Source organism: Triticum urartu, chromosome 5A, assembly GCF_056163025.1.
Source record: "Triticum urartu cultivar PI428250 chromosome 5A, HENAU_Tu73, whole genome shotgun sequence".
Classification (NCBI taxonomy): Eukaryota; Viridiplantae; Streptophyta; class Magnoliopsida; order Poales; family Poaceae; genus Triticum; species Triticum urartu.
The window spans coordinates 317,701,845-317,724,898 of record NC_141877.1 but is presented as its reverse complement, the minus strand read 5'-3'; positions in this window follow the sequence as shown (position 1 = coordinate 317,724,898).

Genomic DNA, 23,054 nt, shown 5'->3' with positions numbered 1-23,054 from the left:
AATCTCATGGTCTAAGGAAATGATACTTGACACTTAGAAAAGCTCTAGCAGACGAACTACACGATCTTGTGCTATGCTTAGGATTGGGTCTTGTCCATCACATCATTCTCCTAATAATGTGATCACGTTATTAATGACATCCAATGTCCATGGTCAGGAAACCATAACCATCTATTGATCAACGAGCTAGTCAACTAGAGGCTCACTAGGGACATGTTGTGGTCTATGTATTCACACATGTATTACGATTTCCGGATAACACAATTATAGCATGAACAATAGACAATTATCATGAACAAGGAAATATAATAATAACCATTTTATTATTGCCTCTAGGGCATATTTCCAACAGTCTCCCACTTGCACTAGAGTCAATAATCTAGTTACATTGTGATGAATCGAACACCCATAGAGTTCTGGTGTTGATCATGTTTTGCTTGAGGAAGAGGTTTAGTCAACGGATCTGCGACATTTAGGTCTGTATGCACTTTACAAATATCTATGTCTCCATTTTGAACATTTTCACGAATGGAGTTGAAGCGACGCTTGATATGCCTGGTCTTCCTGTGAAACCTGGGCTCCTTGGCAAGGGCAATAGCTCCAGTGTTGTCACAGAAGAGAGTCATCGGGCCTGACGCATTGGGAATAACTCCTAGGTCGGTAATGAACTCCTTCACCCAGATTGCTTCTTGTGCTGCCTCCGAGGCTGCCATGTACTCCGCTTCACATGTAGATCCCACCACGACGCTTTGCTTGTAACTGCACCAGCTGACTGCCCCACCATTCAAAATATACACGTATCCGGTTTGTGACTTGGAGTCATCCAGATCTGTGTCAAAGCTAGCATCGACGTAACCCTTTACGACGAGCTCTTCGTCACCTCCATAAACGAGAAACATATCCTTAGTCCTTTTCAGGTACTTCAGGATATTCTTGACCGATGTCCAGTGTTCCATGCCAGGATTACTTTGGTACCTTCCTACCAAACTTATGGCAAGGTTTACATCAGGTCTGGTACACAGCATGGCATACATAATAGACCCTATGGTCGAGGCATAGGGACGACACTCATCTTTCTCTATCTTCTGCCGTGGTCGGGCATTGAGCCGTGCTCAATCTCGTACCTTGCAACACATGCAAGAACCCCTTCTTGGACTGATCCATATTGAACTTCTTCAATATCTTGTCAAGGTACATACTCTGTGAAAGACCAATGAGGCATCTCGATCTATCTCTATAGATCTTGATGCCTAATATATAAGCAGCTTCTCCAAGATCCTTCATTGAAAAACACTTGTTCAAGTAGGCCTTTATGCTTTTCAAGAATTCTATATCATTTCCCATCAATAGTATGTCATCCACATATAATATGAGAAATGCTACAGAGCTCCCACTCACTTTCTTGTAAACACAAGCTTCTCCATAAGTCTGCGTAAACCCAAACACTTTGATCATCTCATCAAATCGAATGTTCCAACTCCGAGATGCTTGCACCAGCCCATAGGTTGAGCATTGGAGCTTGCACACCTTGTCAGCATTCTTAGGATCGACAAAACCTTCCGGCTGCATCATATACAATTCTTCCTTAAGGAAACCATTATGGAATGTCGTTTTGACGTCCATTTGCCATATTTCATAATCATAGAATGCGGCAATTTCTAACATGAGTCGGACGGACTTCAGCTTCGCTACGGGTGAGAAAGTCTCATCGTAGTCAACCCCTTGAACTTGTCGATAACCCTTAGCGACAAGCCGAGCCTTATAAATGGTCACATTACCATCCGCGTCTGTCTTCTTCTTAAAGATCCATTTATTTTCTATGGCTCACCGATCATCGGGCAAGTCAGTCAAAGTCCATACTTTGTTTTCATACATGGATCCTATCTCGGATTTCATGGCTTCCATCCATTTGTTGGAATCTGGGCCCGCCATCGCTTCTTCATAGTTCGAAGGTTCACCATTGTCCAACAACATGATTTTCAGGACAAGGTTGTCGTACCACTCTGGTGCGGAACGTGTCCTTGTGGATCTACGAAGTTCATTAGCAACTTGATCTGAAGTTTCATGATCATCATCATTAACTTCCTCTCTAGTCAGTGCAGGCACCTCAGGAACATTTTCCTGAGCTGCGCCACTCTCCGGTTCAAGAGGCAATACTTCATCAAGTTCTACTTTCCTCCCACTTACTTCTTTCGAGAGAAACTCTTTCTCTAGAAAGGATCCATTCTTGGCAACAAAGATCTTGCCTTCGGATCTGAGGTAGAAGGTATACCCAATAGTTTCTTTAGGGTATCCTATGAAGACGCATTTTTCCGATTTGGGTTCGAGCTTTTCAGGTTGAAGTTTCTTCACGTAAGCATCGCATCCCCAAACTTTTAGAAATGACAGCTTAGGTTTCTTCCCAAACCATAATTCATACGGTGTCGTCTCAACGGATTTCGACGGAGCCTTATCTAAAGTGAATGCGGCAGTCTCTAAAGCATAGCCCCAAAATGACAGCGGTAGATCGGTAAGAGACATCATAGATCGCACCATATCTAATAGAGTGCGATTACGATGTTCGGACACACCATTACGCTGAGGTGTTCCAGGCGGCGTGAGTTGTGAAACTATTCCACATTTCCTTAAGTGCATGCCAAATTCGTGACTCAAATATTCTCCCCCACGATCTGATCGCAAGAACTTGATTTTCCTGTCACGTTGATTCTCAACCTCACTCTGAAATTCCTTGAACTTTTCAAAGGTCTCAGACTTGTGTTTCATTAAATAGACATACCCATATCTACTCAAGTCATCAGTGAGGGTGAGAACATAACGATAGCCACCGCGAGCCTCAACACTCATTGGACCGCACACATCAGTATGTATGATTTCCAATAAGTTGGTTGCTCGCTCCATTGTTCCGGAGAACGGAGTCTTGGTCATTTTTCCCATGAGGCATGGTTCGCACGTGTCAAATGATTCATAATCAAGAGACTCCAAAAGTCCATCTGCATGGAGTTTCTTCATGCGTTTGACACCAATGTGACCAAGGCAGCAGTGCCACAAGTATGTGGGACTATCATTATCAACCTTACATCTTTTGGTATTCACACTATGAATATGTGTAACATCACGTTCGATATTAAATAAGAATAAACCATTGACCAGCAGGGCATGACCATAAAACATATCTCTCATATAAATAGAACAACCATTATTCTCAGATTTAAATGAGTAGCCATCTCGTATTAAACAAGATCCTGATACAATTTTCATGCTCAAAGCTGGCACTAAATAACAATTATTGAGGTTTAAAACTAATCCCGTAGGTAAATGTAGAGGTAGCATGCCGACGGCGATCACATCGACCTTGGAACCATTCCCGACGCGCATCGTCACCTCGTCCTTCGCCAGTCTCCGCTTATTCCGCAGCTCCTGTTTTGAGTTAGAAATATGAGCAACCGCACCGGTATCAAATACCCAGGAGCTACTACGAGTACTGGTAAGGTACACATCAATAAAATGTATATCACATATACCTTTGGTGCTGCTGGCCTTCTTGTCCGCTAAGTACTTGGGACAGTTCCGCTTCCAGTGACCACTTCCCTTGCAATAAAAACACTCAGTCTCGGGCTTGGGTCCATTCTTTGGCTTCTTCCCAGCAGCTTGCTTACCAGGCGCGGCAACTCCCTTGCCGTCCTTCTTGAAGTTCTTTTTATCCTTGCCTTTCTTGAACTTAGTGGTTTTATTCACCATCAACACTTGATGTTCCTTTTTGATTTCCACCTCCGCTGATTTCAGCATTGAATATACCTCAGGAATGGTCTTTTCCATCCCCTGCATATTGAAGTTCATCACAAAGCTCTTGTAGCTAGGTGGGAGCGACTAAAGGATTCTGTCAACGACCGCATCATCCGGGAGATTAACTCCCAGCTGAGACAAGCAGTTGTGCAACCCAGACATTTTGAGTATGTGCTCGCTGACGGAACTATTCTCCTCCATCTTACAACTTTAGAACTTGTCGGAGACTTCATATCTCTCGACCCGGGCATGAGCTTGGAAAACCATTTTCAGCTCTTGGAACATCTCATATGCTCCGTGTTGCTCAAAACGCTTCTGGAGCCCCGGTTCTAAGCTATAAAGCATGCCGCACTGAACCAGGGAGTAATTATCAGCACGGTACTGTCAAGCGTTCATAACATCTTGGTTTGCTGGGGGTGGTGCTTCACCTAGCGGTGCTTCAAGGACATATGCTTTCTTGGCAGCTATGAGGATGATCCTCAAGTTCCGGACCCAGTCCGTATAGTTGCTACCATCGTCTTTTAGCTTGGTTTTCTCTAGGAACGCGTTGAAGTTGAGGACAACATTAGCATGGGCCATTTGATCTACAAGACATATTGTAAAGATTTTAGACTAAGTTCATGATAATTAAGTTCATATAATCAAATTATTTAATGAACTCCCACTCAGATAGACATCCCTCTAGTCATCTAAGTGATACATGATCCGATTCAACTAGGCCATGTCCGATCATCACGTGAGACGGGACTAGTCATCATCGGTGAACATCTTCATGTTGATCGTATCTTCTATACGACTCATGTTCGACCTTTCAGTCTTCCTTGTTCCGAGGCCACGTCTATACATGCTAGACTCGTCAAGTCAACCTAAGTGTTTTGCATGTGTAAATCTGGCTTACACCTGTTGTATGCGAACGTTAGAACCTATCACACCTGATCATCACGTGGTGCTTCGGAACAACGGACCTTAGCAACGGTGCACAGTTAGGGGGAACACTTTCTTGAAATTATTGTGAGGGATCATCTTATTTTATGCTACCGTCGTTCTAAGCAAATAAGATGTAAAACATCATAAACATCACATGCAATCAAATAGTGACATGATATGGCCAATATCATTTTGCTCCTTTTTGATCTCCATTTTCGGGGCGCCATGATCATCGTCGTCACCGGCATGACACCATGATCTCCATCATCATGATCTCCATCATCATGTCTTCATGAAGTTGTCTCGTCAACTATTACTTCTACTACTATGGCTAACGGTTAGCGATAAAGTAAAGTAATTACATGACGTATAAGTTGACACGCATGTCATAAATAAATTAAGACAACTCCTATGGCTCCTGTCGGTTGTCATACTCATCGACATGCAAGTCGTGATTCCTATTACAAGAACATGATCAATCTCATACATCACATATATCATTCATCACATCCTTTTGGCCATATCACATCACATGACATATGCTGCAAAAACAAGTTAGACGTCCTCTAATTGTTGTTGCAAGTTTTTACGTGGCTGCTATAGGTTTCTAGCAAGAACGTTTCTTACCTACGCCGAAACCACAACGTGATATGCCAATTTCTATTTACCCTTCATAAGGACCCTTTTCATCAAATCCAATCCGACTAAAGTGGGAGAGACAGACACCCGCTAGCCACCTTATGCAACTAGTGCATGTCAGTCGATGGAACCAGTCTCACGTAAGCGTACGTGTAAGGTCGGTCCGGGCCGCTTCATCCCACGATGCCGCCGAATCAAGATAAGACTAGTAACGGCAAGTAAATTGACAAAATCGATGCCCGCAACAACTTGTGTTCTACTCGTGCATATAAACTACGCATAGACCTGGCTCATGATGCCGCTGTTGGGGATCGTAGCAGAAATTTAAAATTTTCTACGCATCACCAAGATCAATCTATGGAGTCATCTAGCAACGAGGGGAAGAGGAGTGCATCTACATACCATTGTAGATCGCGAGCGTAAGCGTTCAAGAGAACGGGGATGATGGAGTCGTACTCGTCGTGATCCAAATCACCGATGATCCTAGTGCCGAACGGACGGCACCTCCGCGTTCAACACACGTATGGAGCGAGGACGTCTCCGCGCCTTGATCCAGCAAGGAGGAGGGAGAGGTTGAGGAAGAGGGCTCCAACAGCAGCACGACGGCGTGGTGGTAGTGGAGCAGCAGTACTCCGGCAGGGCTTCGCCAAGCTCTTGCGGAGGAGGAGAGGTGTTGGGGAGGGGAGGGGCTGCACCTTGGATGTCATTTGCAGCCCTCCCCTTGCCCCTCTATTTATAGGGGAAGGAGGAAGGGGGGCGGCCCCCTCTAGATGAGATCTAGAGGGAGGGGCGGCCAAGGGGAGGGGGCTTGCCCCCCAAGCAAGGGGGCGCCCCCTTAGGGTTTCCCCCCCCAACCCTAGGCGCATGGGCCTAAGGGGGGGATGTGCCCATCCCATGTAGGGCTAGTTCCCTTTCCTCTACGGCCCATTAGGCCCTCCGAGAGAGGTGGCCCCTCCCGGTGGACCCCGGGAACCCCTCCGGTGGCCCTGGTACAATATCGATATGCCCCCGAACCTTTCCGGTGACCGTATGACAACTTCCTACATGTAAATCTTCACCTCCGGACCATTCCGGAACTCCTCGTGACGTCCGGGATCTCATCCGGGACTCTGAACAACATTCGGTAATCACATACAGGTCTTCCTAATAACCCTAGCGTCATCGAACCTTAAGTGTGTAGACCCTACCGGTTCGGGAACCATGCAGACATGACCGAGACAACTCTCTGACTAATAACCAACAGAGGGATCTAGATACCCATGTTGGCTCCCACATGTTCCACGATGATCTCATTGGATGAACCACGATGTCGAGGATTCAAGCAATCCTGTATACAATTCCCTTTGTCAATCGGTACGTTACTTGCCCGAGATTCGATCGTCGGTATCCCAATACCTCGTTCAATCTCGTTACCGGCAAGTCACTTTACTCGTTCTATAATTCATGATCCCATGACCAACTACTTAGTCACACTGAGCTCATTATGATGATGCATTACCGAGTGGGCCCAGAGATACCTCTCTGTCATACGGAGTGACAAATCCCAGTCTCGATTCATGCCAACCCAACATACACTTTCGGAGATACCTATAGTGTACCTTTATAGCCACCCAGTTACGTTGTGACGTTTGGTACACCCAAACCACTCCTACGGTATCCGGAAGTTGCACAATCTCATGGTCTAAGGAAATGATACTTGACACTTAGAAAAGCTCTAGCAGACGAACTACACGATCTTGTGGTATGCTTAGGATTGGGTCTTGTCCATCACATCATTCTCCTAATGATGTGATCCCGTTATCAATGACATCCAATGTCCATGGTCAGGAAACCATAACCATCTATTAATCAACGAGCTAGTCAACTAGAGGCTCACTAGGGACATATTGTGGTCTATGTATTCACACATGTATTACAATTTCCGGATAACACAATTATAGCATGAACAATAGACAATTATCATGAACAAGGAAATATAATAATAACCATTTTATTATCGCCTGTAGGGCATATTTCCAACAATATAGGCGCGGAGGAGAGCTCTAGAGCTCATGAGCGAGCTCCCGACCGAGCTTTATTGGCGGGCAGAGGCTGGATGCGGCACGGGCATGGAGCTAGCGGCTAATTAATGGCAAACCATGACGAGGCAGTGACGCAGGGCGATGCAGTCGATCACGGGGAAGCTCCAGGACACAAATTGAGGTCGAGGCGAGGAGGGAGGAGACGAGCATAGTGGCCGGAACCAGCCAGAGCATGCCTGCAGCCATGACGCAAGCGTGATCACCACGCGCACTGGCGCAAGCGGCGCTCTTTGGTGTGGCCAACCATGTCCAGTGGATGGACCCTGGTGCCCTTAGTCCAACTGAAGAAATAAATTGGTCCAGGGGAAAACAAGAGATTTGCACTTAGCTCCAAAAGTAATTCAGTAACAAGGTGTTTGTAACTTGTTGTGGTTAAACCAGCAGGGTAACAAGGTAAAGAGTTTCTCTAGCGATGATCACACACTAAGGTGATACTGATCACCAAAAATCAGACTAAGAGGAGGAGTTTAGATGGTGGTTGCGGTAGAAAGTGCAAAACTGGCCAGAATTGGGGATTTGGATGATGCACTCACATACTTGATCTCTGTGAGCTGAAATTTGGTAGAGAGGGGTTTTATGATGATATGAAGCTGCTGTAAAAATTTCATGCCATTTGGAAATACCAAAGTGGCACTTGCTTCACAAAGCTTCATTCTGGACAGAAACTTGGAAAACTTACACAGGGTAATTGGATCAACCAATTGAGGTAAAACTTGTTGGGAGTAGTTGATATAGGTAGAATCTTGTCCTGGTAAAGTTTCAACTCAATTGAAGCAATATAAAATATGGTTGCTTCACAAACAGAAAATCTGACCAGAAACTAAGGTTTGGAGCTGGTCTCACATAGATGAGTTACATGAGCTCATATTTGATGGAGAGTCATTATTTGACCCTAGGAAAGACCCTGAAAAATTGCAACTCATTTGTATATGCCTAGAATATAGCTCCTTCACAAAGTTCCTTCCTGGACAGAAACTTTGGAAAATTGCTGAAAAATATTTACTAGGCAAATTGAGCTGAATTTGGGCATGAGCCAATGATATGGACAGGATAAGATGTCCAAGAAGTTTGGGGTCAATCAAGCAAATATAAATAGCACTTCCTTTGCAAAGTGCCATTTAGGGCATAATAGGAAAAGAATTATTGGAGGATTATTTTTGATCATGGAAATGAAATATTTTGACATATTTGAGGAAGATGTGACCCAAACAATTTATGAGAATTATTTGGGAATTTTAGGAGTGACATAAATATAGGTTGCTTCACAACCTAGGGTTTTAAGGGTTACTCCTTTATCAGAAAAGGAATATTTAACCAACAAAAGAATTCTGGGTTAGGTCAAGGATGGAAATGAGATGATCTTGAGATGATGATGAGGGTGACAAACCACTAGAAAACGTAGGAAGACATGATCTTCCCAAGTTTCAGACCCTCATAGCCATGGAAAAGCAAATCAAAACAGGAAATCCCGGAAAATCAAAGGAAAAAGAAAAGGGCAAAAATCCAGGATGTTACAAACCTTCCCCCCCCTTAAAGAAATCTCGTCCTCGAGATTTGGTTGCTCAGGGTTAAATAATCTTTCTGACTTGAAGAAACAGTTTCCCACTTAGGTTTCTTTTATTCATAATATTTCCATTGAATTGGATCTGACTGATTGTCTTGATCTGGGGTGGTTTGCTTCACTGGATCTGACATTCTGACAGGACATACCTCGGATGTCCCTCAAAATTTTCTTTGGCTGAGCTAGCATCCAAAATATTATTTTTACGGACATATTTGTCCTTCTTGATATTGATCCTTGCTGAAAATGTTATTCTAGTATCGAGTACCGAGAACATCCCACGGAGTTGGGGAATATATCTTTCCGTGGAACAACGAATCCCTTTTATCCAGGCATCGGATTCCTCTAATATAGACGTGCCTTCTGGTTCCAAAATAGTGATGTGGATCATATCTATTTTTGCTAACGGATGCTGACATCTTGCATGAGTTTCTGACTTATCTTGACTGGCTTCACAGTCTTGAGTATCCAGGTTGTTCCAAAGGTTTGACTGTCGCTTGTCGCGACTGACAGAAAAAATGCACCATCTCCTGATGATAAGACTTGCAGACTTGACTGCCGGTATCTTGGCAAAGAATCCCATTTACATAGGTTATTCCTTTCATTGCTTCCCCTATGCGAGAGATAACGATCTTGAACGTATATGTATTCACACGGATTCTTCATTGTTGCCAGTATCTCTCTGGGACAATCTGTGCAAAGCTCCATCGCGGTTGTTGAGGTTAATGTATTGAGTTGTCCAGTGCCACAATGGAGTATACTTTTTGGGTGGATCTTTGCTTGGGTTTGCCGTGGAATAAGACGGTCTTGGGCATCCACATTTTTCACATAATAACCGGCATACATTGGTCTGGTTCAGGTTTTGAGCCTCGGTATACTTATCCGGCTCACGTGTGGTTATACACACCTCAATCCTGTTGTGGATTATGCCAGAAAGTGACAGGGTTAATAATATCACCTTGTGAGGTTGATTTTTATAATCACTGCCAAGATTATGGTCTCAATGTGGTCTTTCCTTCAAGACTTGTTGATTATGGCATCACCCACTGGTTTTTGTTTCGTAAGTAACCGCTGAGGTTATCGGATGTGTACCGTGAATTCTTCCTTGAGAGACTTGCATGGACTTGGCAGCATACTGAATGAACTAATATCTGATTCTCAAGGCATACCTTTGTTCTGACTGATTTTTGTTTCAGACCAAACTGTTGCAGATCTGCCACTTGGAAAACACTGCCATATGCTGGCAATTCATAATTTAATGTCTTGTACTAGTGCCGTACAGAAGAATACTGGGAAGCTTGCGTTCGGAAGCAATCGGGGTATCGTGCTGAGGAAGGTTTGGGGGCTTATGCTCGAAGCCATCGGTGGATATCTTATTGAGGAAATCAGGGTATCGTACCTTATAAGCTTCCCCCCTTAAAGACTTGCTAGGGAAGACTCGGTACATTATGCCAGAAGCTTTTGCAGTATTTTATCGACAAGACTAAATATCTTGCATGGGAATCCATTCATACCCTATTGATGCAGACTGGGAACCTTATCTTTGTACACTTTGTCAATACATTGTGGAGAAGGATGGGATTGATATTCTGGGTGATGGGAATGATATATATATATATATATATTTGTCAATCCGGCAGCTGATTATTGATATGACAAGAATTGTCTGACTGTCCTTACTGAATTCACCGTGCAATTGGACTGACTTCTGGGTGTCGCAATATTTAAATTTTGACTTATGTCAGATTCCATCATTGTGCATAGCCCATACCTTTGACTTGAAATGCACTGTCGATCCAATTTTATTCTCTTGCTGATGTAATCTTTGCTGTGATAAAGTGTATCTCTGACAGGTACTTGTTGCTGAAAGTCTGATCAAAATACAATTTGTATCCGGACGGATGTCTGCAATACAATGCTGTCGGCTGAAAACCTCATTGATTTTAACTGACTTCCTTGGTGTATATCTGTACTGCTTACGGCTCCTTCTGATTCGGTGTCGGTCGAGGAATAATTTCCATAAGGGGGTAACACCGAGGATTCAAAACAAAGAAGCACGAGAAAACAATTTATTGCAACAAAGCACACAGCAAACAAGATACAAAGCTGCTCCACACAGACACACACAAGCATGATACTATAGCGGATGCACAATCGCTACACGAAGGACTACATCCTACGCTTGAGCAAACGCTCGCGAACTGACGAGGAAGCTAAGGGAGTAGCGAGTGGAACCGCTGACTCTGAAACTCCGGATGGACGTGGCGGAGGAGTTGGAGAAGCTGGCGGAGACTGAGGTAAAGCGACACCAAGCAATCTCCTGGCCCGAATGGCGTTTCAGACTAACTCAGAAATAAGAAGACACTCGGCCGTCATGTAACGAGACATGGCTAGGATAGCCGGGTCGTCTTGAGGGTTGACGGAGGGAAATTGGATTCACCTAGGATTCTCGGCAATGGTGGGATAATATTGATAAGCACGGTTCTCCTGCACCATGCTCTCTTGGTGACGAAGACCGGTGACTCCTGCCATTGTGGCGAGTTGAATGGCACGCTCAGGGGTAGCGCTGTAAACACCATGGAAACTGTAGGTGCGCTTACCGACAGGAATCGGGGCTGACAGATGAACATGAGCAACATATTCCCGAATTCTTCCTCCAGCAGAAAACTGGAATACTTGATAATGAGGTGGATCTCCGAGGGGATAAATACTACGCCACATGTCACCAAGGAGGGCGACAAAGCTGAGAGGCGCAGGAGTGGCACTGAACTCAATAGGAATAGCACCGGAAGCTAAGGGAAGAGCACTGAACTCATGGAAGTTGACCGCCATCTACGCATGAAACAGGGGTTAATGGTAACCGCAATAAGACTATATGCAGCAAACAAATGCAACAAGCAAGGGCAACAACCAGACCCTATGCTACCGTTTTCTAACGTTCCAGCGGACTAGGACGCTCTACAACCAGACCTGCTCTGATACCAAGCGTTGTGGCACCCCAGCTCAGAGAAAACCGGAACGCCCCGTATTCCAGCCCAGAGATCGAGGTGAAGTCTTCTGGAATACGGCACTGCTTAGTATAGAACAAACCAGCTCTCTATTAGAACATGAATATGATTACAAGGGTTCCGATATTACAATGAATAACATCGGCACGACGACACTACGCCAACCACGGTTGCTCTATACAAGCAGCATAATACTTGAAGCAGCTGAACAATTACTGGCAGCGGAACAACGAACGGCTATGATGGACTCCAATCCGCAGGGACTCTGGCTGGAACGTTTATCCTAGCTCGCGAACACAGGAACAACACTAAACAAGCAAGCAATCCAGGCACGACCTGCAAGCTGGCATGACACGCCAGGTCAGTACATTGAATGTACTTGCAAGCTCACACTAATCAGAAGCATTCAAGACAAACAACAGCATGGCAATTACAGGTTAAGCAGGAATTAACATGAGATCATTATAACAACATGACATGAGCACATGATATCTAAAGTAATACTCCAAACAATACCAGATACCAACATGAAAGTAATCATAATAGCCACTAAGAATCCAAAGGCAATATGAACCTGATACAGCTAGAACAATATGAGCATGGCATGAACATATAAATCTGACGATACTAGCATGCAACATGATGACACTATATGCACCAATTTTTCTGCTCGCGTTATCTCCCAACCATCACACGCAACACTTACCAACCTCGGACATTACACGATCATCTCAGGATCAAATCAAGCTTGGTATAAACAATACCGTAGTAATCATTAAATGACCAGAAGGAGCTTGATCTTTACCCATGATTTCTCGCACAACATCATCAATATCCAACAACTCGGTATCCTCGATACCACGGTGATCATTCCGGCGATCACAACCAAAGTAACTCATGATCCTTACGGCGATCATCGCCAAAGTAACTCGTGATCCTTACGGCGATCAGCACCAAAGTAACTCGCGATCCTTACGGCGATCACCACCAACTTATTTCATCACCGAACCGGGGTTGTCATTAATCAAGTTATTATTAATACTGTTGACTCACGGTGGGACCAACACGAACTGGGCCCTTATCCGCGGGCGTGGCTATCGATAGATTAAAGACACTCTGCAGAGGTAGCACACTGTACCCACACCACAGAACCCATGGCCTCGCACTCCCATTCTGGTGGACCAACGGCGTTCCGACAAAACCGATCTACTGCCGTGACACTCCCCCGGCCACTCCGACCCAAATCCCCAACGGGCTGGTCCTGGGTGGCCTCGTGTCTACCAAAGACACCCCGACCACCGTCATGGTCAAAACTCCCACTTGGGGACACTCCCACTCGGGGACTGGATCCATAAAAATATAAACAACGGGCACACAAGGTTATGTCCGCCTACCTGATCAGGGTAAGCACGCCCATAACCTTCCCTCGTGGGAGGCACCGGCGAGATGCATGACAATAGACCCAATTAGGACCTTACCCATACGGTAAGTGTGGTTGCACTGGTCTGTTTCGATATGGCAGCACCATGACTCAGCCAATAGTTTTTCAAGTTCAATTAAATCCTGTTAAACTTGAATGCAAAATGTTGAGCCATGATAAAATAACATGATGCAATTACAAAGCATGAGCATGATATCAACATAAACACGGGATGCAACATAACTATCCATCATATCAACTATGAAATAATCTCCAACTGAACATGGCATAATGACGAGCATAAATATTACAAGTGCAACACTACTCATAGTATAACATAACATGACCACTAGCATCAACCATAAATAACATGCAAGAACTTATCAATAACATCACCGAGTAACACTTAACCAACTAACAGCAACGGAACAATGCATATTAACAGTACTCGGTAACCGACGTTAGTCATGCACCGAAGAGCATGACCAACCCAACATGTACTACTATCAAGCATGGCAATATGAAAGTAATACTAGCAACTAGCAGGGAATGATAATCAGGTGCATAACAACATAGCAGACAAGTAAGCACAATCCCAGAAGCATTACCGAAACAACGATAACCATATTTTAAACAAGCAATCATTTAATAAATATTCAAGTTGAAAACCATGGCTACTGCATGACTATCATGCAAGTGGGTATTGTGGCTTGCGTGGGGGTGACAGAGACTCTAGGAAGAAGTGCGGTGAAGCCGCGGAACGAAACATCGGACGGTTTTCTCTCGGAGGAGGCTGATTAGAGGCAAGGGAAAAATGGTCATTTTCACTGTGAAACCACCTGGTGAAAATGTTACCAAAAGATAGAGCTCGACGAGACGAAGAAGTGAGCGCTAGTTTCACCTCAATCGGAGTTACGGTTGAAAAGTTGTGAAGAGTTGAAGATCAGGGACCAATCTGTGAATAAACTTCAGCAAACAAGCCCCTGAGTGGATAAGGGAGAGGCGCAAAATCAGAAGTGCGCTTTTTGAAAAATAAAACACACTTTAGAGAAAATAAGAAGGAAACATGCTTTCAGGCAAATGAAAGCGCACTAAGAGAAATACGCTTTCAAACAACTGAAAGCGCACTCACCTGAAAGGCGCCTCCACTTATCCACGTGGCAGGGTGCTGGGCCACTAGCTCGTGGGTCCCAGGCGCAGGGGTGCGATCGGGCATGGCTTCTTCCTCCTCACCCCTGTGCTCGCGTGAGGCAGAGCAGGGCGGACAGGGAAGAAACGACGATGGGGCCGGCCGGCCCAGGCCAGCTCCGGCCAAGGGGAGGGCACGGGCGGCTGCGGCGGGGCCTGCCTAGCCCGTTCCCGCGGTCAACCGGCGCCGGGGCGGCCTGGAACAGCGGCGGACAGCGGCGATTCAGGGAGGATAGAGAGGCGGACGGGTGGTGGCGGCAGGGGGCTTCCGGCGATGGGGAGGTGAGGGAGAGAGGGCAGGGAGACTCGCCGGAATGAGGGGGGGGGGCTCCGGTGGCGATGGGAGGGAGAGAGGAGCACCGGATGGCCGAGACGACGAGGTGGCCGAACGGTGGAGGCGGCGGCCGGACTTGGGAGGCGCGGCCCCAGGGCTCTCCGGCGAGGGGCAAGGGGTTGGGGCGATGCGCAAGGATGCGGGGAATCTAGTGGACAACACCGGAGGAGAGGAGGAGGCTCGAGCTAGCCGGGACCAAGGAGGGACCGCGGTGGCCGAGGCGAACTCCAGCGAAAAGAGGAGAGGGACGAGGACTTTGGTGGGCGAGGAGGCTTGGGGAGAGGCTGGTGAGGTGCGGAGGGGTTCAGTGTCCTTATATAGGCGCGGAGGAGAGCTCTAGAGCTCACGAGCGAGCTCCCGACCGAGCTTTAATGGCGGGCAGAGGCTGGACGCGGCACGGGCATGGAGCTAGCGGCTCATTTATGGTGAACCGCGACGAGGCAGCGACGCAGGGTGATGCAGTCGATCACAGGGAAGCTCCAGGACACGAATTGAGGTCGAGACGAGGAGGAAGGAGACGAGCATAGTGACCGGAACCAGCCAGAGCATGCCTGCAGCCATGACGCAAGCGTGATCACCACGCGCACTGGCGCAAGCGGCGCTCTTTGGCGTGGCCAACCATGTCCAGTGGATGGACCCTGGTGCCCTTAGTCCAACTGAAGAAATAAATTGGTCCAGGGGAAAACAAGAGATTTGCACTTAGCTCCAAAAATAATTCAGTAACAAGGTGTTTGTAACTTGCTGTGGTTAAACCAGCAGGGTAACAAGGTAAAGAGTTTCTCTAGCGATGATCACACACTAAGGTGATACTGATCACCAAAAATCAGACTAAGAGGAGGAGTTTAGATGGTGGTTGCGGTAGAAAGTGCAAAACTGGCCAGAATTGGGGATTTGGATGATGCACTCACATACTTGATCTCTGTGAGCTGAAATTTGGCAGAGAGGGGTTTTATGATGATAAGCTTCTGTAAAAATTTCATACTATTTGGAAATACCAAAGTGGCACTTGCTTGACAAAGCTTCATTCTGGATAGAAACTTGGAAAAATTACACAGGGTAATTGGATCAACCAATTGAGGTAAAACTTGTTGGGAGTAGTTGATATAGGTAGAAGCTTGTCCTGGTAAAGTTTCAGTTCAATTGAACCAATATAAAATATTGTTACTTCGCAAACTAAAAATCTGAGCAGAAACTAAGGTTTGGAGCTGGGCTCACATAGATGAGTTACATGAGCTCATATTTGGTGGAGAGTCATTATTTGACCCTAGGAAAGACCCTGCAAAATTGCAACTCATTTGTATATGCCTAGAATATAGCTCCTTCACAAAGTTCCTTCCTGGACAGAAACTTTGGAAAATTGTTGAAACATATTTACTTGGCAAATTGTGCTGAATTTTGGCATGAGCCAATGATATGGACAGGAGAAGATTTCCAAGAAGTTTGGGGTCAATCAAGCAAATATAAATAGCACTTCCTTTGCAAAGTGCCATTTAGGGCAGAATAGGAAAAGAATTATTGGAGGATTATTTTTGAACATGGCAATGAAATATTTTGCCATATTTGAGGAAGATGTGACCCAAAAAATTTATGAGAATTATTTGGGAATTTTAGGAGTGACAGAAATATAGGTTGCTTCAGAACCTAGGGTTTTAAGGGTTATTCCTTTATCAGAAAAGGAATATTTACCAACAAAAGAATTTTGGGTTAGGTCAAGGATGGAAATGAGATGATCTTGAAATGATAATGAGGGTGACAAGCCACTAGAAAACCTAGGAAGACATGATCTTCCCAAGTTTCGGACCCTCATAGCCATGGAAAAGCAAATCAAAACAGGAAATCCCAGAAAATCAAAGGAAAAAGAAAAGGGCAAAAATCCAGGCTGTTACAAGCCAACCGGCTGGGTCAGAACGGAATGCGTCATCGTGTTCATCGGGAGGGCTTGGACAGAACGGCCGATGAAAACGTGGCCTGGCGTACCATAGAACGGAGGAAACGACCTTGTGTTCGACCGGCCATGTTTAAAACGGGATCCTGTTCATCGGGAGGGGTCTGGCGTACCGCAAAACGGAGGAAACGGACCTCCTACGGTCGAAACGGGGGTCCTGTTGATCGGGAGGGGTGTGGTGTACCGCAAAACAGAGGAAACGAACTTGTGTTGGAGCGCTACGGTCGAAACGGGGGTCCTGTTCATCAGGAGGGGTGTGGCATACCGCAAAACGGGACTCCACGCGACACTGTTCATCTCCACCGTCGACCCTCTCCAGCCTCCACGGGCTACTGTTCATCCACCGTCGACCTCCTCCAGCCTCCACCTGCGACTGTTCATCCACGAGCTCCTGTTCATCCAGCCTTCGCCGCGCGCTACTCCACCGGCTACTGTTCAACCAGCCCTCTCCACAGGCTCCTGTTCAACCACCCCTCCATGGGCTACTGTTCATCCTGCCGGTGGTCCTGTTCATCCTGCCCTCCACGGGGTCCTGTTCATCCAGCCCCAACCGGCTCGATCGATCGGGGTACTATTCATCCAGAGGCAACACCACGAGGTCCTGTTCATCCAGACCCACTGGGAACTGTTCATCCAATCCCCCCCCGCAACGCTCACTGTTCATCCAGCGGCATCATCGATCGGCTTCAATTAGCAGCAGTAGCGAAGGAATCGCTCGATCGGGTTTAGTTAACAGCCATCGATCGATCGCTCAGGTTCAGTAACGCGTAGCCTGTAGTGCAATCGCTCGGGTTCAGTTAGAGCCCAATGCCTCACACACACACACGCGTACGTACAAGAGAAACGCTCATCGCTCGGCCCCCGACCATCCCCCGTAACCGGGGACTCCCCGATATTTTCCACGCCCTGGCTTCTACCACGGTTTTTTCCGTCATGGACGACCCAAAGAATGTCATGCAATTGCGTCTCCGGCCCGCCCAGGACGAAAAGCCCATTTTCTGTCATGATTTTTTGTCATAGAAGTAGGACCCCACCACATCTATGATGATACCGGGTTTTGTCACAATTATCGTCATAGAAGTGTCATAGGTATGAAAGAAAAAAAAAATCATTTGGACCAAAATGTCACGGATGTGTCTTTTTTTTGTAGTGAGGACCCACCTCTTGCAATCTCCAAGCCTCCGCGGGGTCTCGTCGTCTTCTCCCCTTAGTACCGGAGGAGCCAAATTCTCATAGCCCGGTTTGACACTGGGCACGAAAACCTTGAAGACGCCACAGGGGATCGGCCGGCTGTGGAACAATTGTTCCTTCGGCTTCACTATCATCGCCTTCCCCATGTCCACCTTCTGGCCGTTGATGGCGTACAATATGGTGCACGGGGTTAAGTCGACCTGCAAAGACATTGAGTGAGTCCTGGATTAGGGGGTCCTCAGACAGCTAGACTATATACTTTGGTCAGACTGTTGGACTATGAAGATACCAGATTGAAGACTTCGTCCCGTGTCCGGATGGGACTCTCCTTTGCGTGGAAGGCAAGCTCGATGATTCAGATATGTAGATCTCCTCCCTTGTAACCGACTCTGTGTAACCCTAGCCCCTCCGGTGTCTATATAAACCGGAGGGTTTTAGTCCATAGGACAATAACAATCATACCATAGGCTAGCTTCTAGGGTTTAGCCTCTCCGATCTCGTGGTAGATCAACTCTTGTAATATTCATATCATCAAGATCAATCAAGCAGGAAGTAGGGTATTACCTCCATCGCGAGGGCCCGAACCTGGGTAAACATTGTGTCCCCCGCCTCCTGTTACCATCCGCCTTAGACGCACAGTTCGGGACCCCCTACCCGAGATCCGCCGGTTTTGACACCGACATTGGTGCTTTCATTGAGAGTTCCACTGTGCCGTCACGATAAGGCCTGATGGCTCATCTTGTTGTCAGGGACAACGTTACCTCTGGGGGAGCCCTGGCTGTAGGCCAAACTCTCCGATTAGGCGGCTTCGTCATGACCGCCCCGTCGGCCGTCGCGCCGACGATGACTTCTCGGGTCATCAAAAACAGCCTCCACGTCGGCTCGGGATTCACCGAGCAGATGGATCCAATGGAGCCCTTTTCTTTGAACAAGCTCTTGGATCGCATCGCCGCCTTGAAAGTCGCTATGGACTATGATCGGATCGGGCTTAAACCCGACCAAAGGGAGATTAACTCTCCGCCGGTTACCCGTCAGATTGCGGTGGTGGAGGAGCAATGCAGCGATTCTTCCCCTATTTTGAGGACAAACTATGTCCATATTCCCGAGCTCTCCGAGCCGGATACCCGTCTACGGGAGGACATGGCTCAAGCTTCGAACCTGGAATCGAATAGCGGGCTAGTACCATCGGGCAACGTCCCAGAGCCCGATCTACCAAGCTCAGAAACTCCTTTGGGTCTCAGACTGGGCCAGGGTTTGGACTTAAATCTACCCACCCACCCTCACATAAGTGATATTTCCCATATTAGACAAGAGCCCCAAGAGACAGTACATCACTATTGGGCCAGATTCCTCCTTGCAATAAGCAAGGCGAAGGACTGTCATGAGGAAGACGCAATTTCATTCTTTTGCCTCAATCCAATTACTAAGAAGCCAAAACCCACTACAGGGCGCGGAACCGTATTAGAGGGATGGTTCAATGGGCCATGCAAAATTCACACTACATCGGATACCATGCCAACACACAACCTTAGAGCATGTTGGATACTGCAGCAGGTGGCCAGGAGCGGCGAGGATCTCCTCGTCAACAATACCGCAGAGCACCCTCCCGCGGAAAATAACAATACATTACTGACAGACTTTGAGACTTTTGCCTCAAACAATAGGCGCAAGCGGGCACTTCGCAGCCTCGCTGAAGTCTGCCATATCGCAACGATAAATCCATGGAACGACACGGCCATAACCTTCAATGCCAGCGACGAACCTCAATTCCGCACAGCCTGAGCTCTAGCTGCTTTGGTCCTTAGTCCAATTGTGGACGGCTTCCGGCTTACTAAAGCACTCATGGACGGTGGCAGCAGATTAAACCTCATCTATGAGGAGACTCTTAGAAAAATGGAAATAGACAAGAGCCGCATTGAGCAAAGCAGCACGACCTTCAGAGGAATCATCCCTAGTCGGGAGGCACGATGTGCGGGAAAAATCACCCTAGATGTGGTATTCGGCACGCCGGAGAATTACAGGTCCGAAGAAATCACATTCCAAGTGGCCCCGTTTAGTAGCGGATACCACACCCTTCTAGGGCGAGAGGCATTCACGATTTTCCAAGCTATACCCCATTACGGGTACATGAAGCTCAAGATACCCGGGCCCAATGGAATCATCACTCTAGCTAGTCATCCGGACATAGCACTCCGCGCAGAAAATAAAACCATCGCACTGGCCCTCGAAGCGTTATCCGAAGCCCTCATGACCGAAGAACTAACTGCGCTGCGCTCTACAGTGGACAGGGACGACGTGATACTCGACAAAAGACCCAAGTCCACCTCTTTTAAACCAGCGGACGAAATAGTCAAATTCCAGGTCCACCCAACGGACCCTACAAAAACAGCATCCATCGGGGCACAGCTGAACCCCACAACAGACGCCGCACTGCGGGAGTTCTTACGCGAGAATTGGGACATCTTCGCCTGGCATCCTTCAGATATGCTAGGCATCCCACGCAGGCTAGCCGAGCATAGCCTAAACATTCTAAAGGAATACAAGCCGGTCAAGCAAACTCTTCAGCGTTTCTCCGAACCCAAGCGACAAGCCATGGGAGAAGAACTAGCCAAGTTACTCGAGGCCGGATTCATTAGAGAAATAAAACATCCGGACTAGCTAGCAAACCTGGTGATGGTACCAAAGAAGGACAAATCCTGGCGCCTATGTGTCGATTTTAAGGACCTTAACAAGGCTTGCCCCAAGGGTCCCTTCCCCTCCCCCGCATCGATCAAATTATCGATGCTACCGCCGGACACGACTTGTTGTGTTTCCTCGACGCATAGTCCGGATACCATCAAATCAAGATGGCGGAGCCCGATCAAGCCGCAACGGCATTCATTACTCCATACGCCCCCTTCTGCTTCAACACCATGCCTTTCGGGCTCAAAAATGCCGGTGCGACCTACCAACGCATGATTCAGAGATGCCTGGAAGCACAAATCGGCAAAATAGTGGAAGCATACGTAGACGATGTGGTAATTAAAACCAGACACGTCGAATCTTTGATAGACGACTTGAGGCTCACGTTCGACAATCTCCGAACATATGACATTAAGCTCAATCCGGAAAAATGCGTTTTCGGCGTACCCGCCGGAAAGATCTTGGGCTTCATCGTTTCCAACAGAGGAATTGAAGCGAATCTGGCTAAAATCCAAGCTCTATCACAGTTGGCTATCCCAACAAACCTCAAGCAAATCCAGAAATTAACTGGATGTGTGGCTGCCTTAAGCCGCTTTATCTCCCGACTGGGAGAAACGACATTACCTCTTTATCGCCTTCTTCGGCACACCGAACACTTCGAGTGGACGGACGCGGCTATGGCCGGATTGGAAGAAATAAAAGCTGCCTTGGCCAGCAACCCAATCTTGGCCATGCCAAATATCGGTGAACCAATGATGTTATATATAGCGGCAACACACCAGGTTGTAAGAGCAGTGCTCGTCGTCGAACGAGAAACGGTCGGACATAAGTTCCCGCTTCAAAAGCCGGTATACTACGTATCTACTGTCCTCATTCCATGCAAATCCCGGTACCCACATTATCAAAAGATAGCATACGCGGTCTTCATGGCATCCCAAAAACTACGACACTACTTTCAAGAGTGTTCAATTACGGTGGCATCCGAGGTTCCACTCAACGACATTATAAACAACCGCCATGCCACAGGCCGGATTGCTAAATGGGCTATTGAGCTCCTACCGTTCGACATATCATACAAACAACGGCGAGCCATTAAGTCACAAGTACTGGCCAATTTCGTCGCCGAATGGACAGAAGCCGAACTCCCTAAAGAATAAGGCGCGTACTCCAACTAGATCATGCACTTCGACGACTCTAAAATGCTGGCGAGTCTGGGAGCAGGCGTCGTCCTGACATCCCCAACCGAAGATACAGTCCAATACGTACTCCAAATATTATACACAGACTCCAACAACGCAGCCGAATATGAGGCCCTGTTGCATGGTCTCCGGATGGTAGTCTCCATGGGCATTCAACGCCTAGAAGTGCGTGGGGATTCGAACCTCACAATATCTCAAATAAATGGAGATTTTGATGCCAAGGACCCAAAAATGGTGGCTTATCGCAATGTCGTCCTCAAAATGTCAGCTCGATTCGAGGGGCTCGAATTCCACCACGTGGTCCGAGAAAACAATCAAGCGGCGGATATCCTCGCCCGAATCGGCGCTAAGCGCGACCCTGTCCCACCTAATATCTTCTTGGAAAGGCTGTTTAAGCCATCCGTGGTGTGGGAAGGGGAGACCGGCAACGATAGTCCGGAGCCGGCCACAACACCAAACCCCGAACACTCGGACATAATCGGAGGCTCCGCCACCGAGATAACACCTTCGGCCCACGTGATTATGTCTGTCATCGCCCCGTGGACAGAACCCTTCTTGTCTTACCTAAATAGGCAAGAACTCCCTGAGGACCAAAATGAGGCACGTTGCATTGTGCGGAGGTCTAAAGCCTACAAGGTCCACGAGGGAGAGCTTTATAAGAAAAGCGCTACCGGGGTGCTGCAAAGGTTCGTCTCCGAGGAGGAAGGACGGCAAATTTTGGCAGAAATTCATGCTGGACTCGGCGGCCATCACGCCGCAGCTCGGGCCCTTGTAAGTAAGGCCTTCCGTGCAGGTTTCTACTGGCCGATAGCTCGAGCAGACGCACAGGACCTCATTCAACATTGTGTCGGTTGCCAGCTCTTTGCAAACCAAAGCCATATGCCACCTACCGCCCTCCAGACAATCCCCATTACTTGGACCTTCGCGGTCTGGGGGCTCTATATGGTCGGAGCCCTTAAAGGAGGAAACCATAAGAAAAAGTACCTATTGGTCATGGTGGATAAATTCACCAAATGGATAGAGGCCAAACCAGTTAAAACGGCCAAATCTGGACCAGTGATAGATTTCATATCCGGGGTTGTACACCGCTATGGTG